General features: G+C 36.1%; 1 non-coding gene across 1 annotated transcript; it reads left to right on the plus strand.

Moving 5' to 3' along the window:
• Positions 1-2,765: 2,765 nt before the first annotated feature.
• Positions 2,766-2,837, plus strand: TRNAD-GUC (transfer RNA aspartic acid (anticodon GUC)). The gene has a single exon. It is a non-coding gene; the product is annotated as a tRNA-Asp (tRNA).
• The last annotated feature ends 334 nt before the right edge of the window (positions 2,838-3,171 follow it).

A 3,171-nucleotide genomic window follows, 5' to 3' on the forward strand; every position in this document is an offset into this window, starting at 1 on the left:
CAGGCAAGTTTTCACAAGCAGAATTACAGGGTAAGTCACATTTTTTTAAATTACCTAACTGACTGAAAAATGTATAGAATATAAGAACTCACTGGACTTATTATCTGCTAAGTATTAAAAAAGTTTATTTTGTGAAACCAAATATTCCCTTAAAGGCTTTCATCCAATAATGTGTCTTCTGTGCAAATGTCAAAAATATGCAAGATATTTTGAAAGATGCTACATAGAGTTAATTTTGTCTGGTAATTCTCTTCATTAATATCAAACAAGGCAAAAAATAGGGAAATGTACTTTCACCAAAGATATTCACCATTGTCATTGGAAGAAATCCAGGTTGAAGAGGAATTCCCCTTGAGATTGTGAGGGCTTCCTCATTGATCATGCTTTCAGATAATACTGAGCTTATAATACTAAGCTCCAGAACATTATAGAGCCGGTTAAATGAAATCTACATTCACCCCCCCCCAAAAAAAAGTTTGCCCTATCCATGCAAACAGGAAAAAACCAAGTGGAAAAAGAATGCCAATTGTTTAGACTAGGAAATACAATTAGATGAAGAATCTATAGGACTCACATAGCAACAAGATCACAAATTCATTAAATTATTGGAATTTTTTCCATTTGAAAATGTTTTCTCAAAAAAAAAACTAGAGTAGGAGTTCTTCCATAAGGAATAGAAATTGCCACTGGATTAGATCCATATTTTCTCCAGGTCACTATTTAAATAACAGTAGTCCAAGGGAAACACTGTATTGAAAGAGGTCAAAGCATCATACAATTGCAGAGAAGGAAGAGAACTCAGATGGTACCTAATCCATACAGTAATTAATTGAATATCCCTTCTGCAATATTCTGGACATTTTAAAATTTAACTACAAACTATTCATTTTCTCATTGAATATCAACATTCCGGAGTATAAATTTGCCTCTTAGTCTACATCCCATAAATTTTATTATGTTGTATTTATAGTTTCATTATCTTTAATATAGTCCTTTGGTGTTTAATCTGTTGTTTAACCTGGGCATTATCCAATAAGCTATTCTTTTGTCTCCATGTAGGCTTGTAGCCATTTATCATATTTTCCTTGTTGTTTACCATTTTTAGTACATTATGATCTGCAAATGCATTGCTTATAATTTCTGCCTTTTTGATTTATCTTTTTTTTGCATCCTAGAAAGTATCAATTTCCATATGTATTTTAAAAAATATTTTCCCTGTTTTTCTTTTTCAGTTCCTTCCATATATTTAATAAATCTATTTTTTAGCCTAATAGTTTCATGGTTAATAATAGCAAACATTTGTATATTGTTTTAAGTATTATCCTATTTTTATCCTTAGTACAACTCTAAGAGGAAGAAACTATTACTGTTCTTATTTTACAGATAAGGAAACTGAGGCCAATAGAGGTTACATGACTTTTGTCTGAGGGCACAAAGCTAGTAAATAACTGAGGCACAATTTTAACTCAAGACCTGCTGGGGGCCATCAGTCTACGACATCTTGACAGAGTCACATGTGGTAGCTGGTGAGACCACAGAGTTGTCCTTGGCGAGATGTGACTACCCACTCTATCCCCCTTACATGATTTCTTTCATCAATGCCCTTTACCTATGAATTGACATAATTATTATTCCCCCTAGTCTCAAAAGAAATAATGCAAGAGCAAAACACATGTACCCTTATTCCCTAAAACATCACCAAAAGATCAGACCCTCAAACCCAATCCCAAAAAGACTATTGTGGGTTAACTTTTACTTGGGTACATAATTCCCAGCAAAACTGCATCTATAGGCCAAGCCCAAAATGTTCTCATGAAGCCAGCACACAAATCGATCATAGAAGCCCATACAATACGTACAGATACAGTACAGGTACACTAAGCTTTAATATGCCTCAGTGACTCAATTACACAAATCAGTAACCCAAACTCCCTAGTAAGCCTCCTGTGATGAAATAATTTATCTTGCATTCTGTCCATAATCACAATACAAAAATATAGAATGTTAATCAAGTGATTTGTTAAAAGTTAATGTATCACTTTTGTAAACCTTAAAATTTCACAGACTTATGAATGTTAAAAATTTTACTCCACATTTGAGGAATCCTCCAATTCCCTACTTGAAATAATTTCCTACCAGATAGTGAGAACTCTACTTGAATGTGAAAACTCCTTGCTATGGGAGGACCTCTATTCCACCCATACTTAAGAATGTGTTAGGGCAGAAAACTCCTTGCTAAACAATGAAAGTACTTGAAAACCATACTTATAAAGGAAAGGAGTTCTTTGAGCCATGCCTATTTTTGGAATTGATACAATGGGATGCTAAGTGCCTATAAAGGTGGGGCAACTTGTAAACTACTTAGACATAAAAGGTGAAAACTTACTCAGAGGTTTTCTCTTAATGAAATTAGTTGACACAGCAGCATTTTTTTCTGACTTACTAAAGAGATTAATCTACTCAGCTGTGAATTCAAAATGGGCTGTCTTTTGGAAAACATCTACAGTGATTGGTAGATGGAAGAACTTAAGGGAGGTGACATAGGAGATTTTGCCCTTAAAAATGAGAGCTCAGAGAAGAGCAGAGGTCATTCTGAAACATTCAGATTGAGGAGCACTCATTCTGAAACATTGAGATGGAGGAGGGAGCTGGTGAAAGCAGCTGAGATGATGCTGGCCTGGTGTCACTAGAATCCTTGCTTAGACAGATCTTGTGGTGAGTGTTAAAAAACTGACTGATTTCTCTCTTAAGACTCAGGCCTAACTTCCTCGTTAGTATAGTGGTGAGTATCCCCGCCTGTCACGCGGGAGACCGGGGTTCAATTCCCCGACGGGGAGAATTTGCAATGGGGGCATCTGGGTAGCTCAGTGGATTGAGAGCCAGGCCTAGAGATGGGAGGTCCTAGGTTCAAATATGACCTCAGCCACTTCCTAGCTGTGTGACCCTGGGAAAGTCACTTGACCCCCATTGCCTAGCCCTTACCACTCTTCTGCCTTGGAGCCAATACACAGTATTGACTCCAAGACGGAAGGTAAGGGTTTAAAAAAAAAAAGACTCAGGTCTAGGCCATATTGGCTTGAGGCCCTTTATACTTATTCCTTTCTTACTCTCTCTCTTTCTTTGATTACTCATTGTATTATTAATTAAAATTCTCTATAAAACTCAGTTGAC

Source organism: Monodelphis domestica, chromosome 2, assembly GCF_027887165.1.
Source record: "Monodelphis domestica isolate mMonDom1 chromosome 2, mMonDom1.pri, whole genome shotgun sequence".
NCBI classification, from domain to species: Eukaryota; Metazoa; Chordata; class Mammalia; order Didelphimorphia; family Didelphidae; genus Monodelphis; species Monodelphis domestica.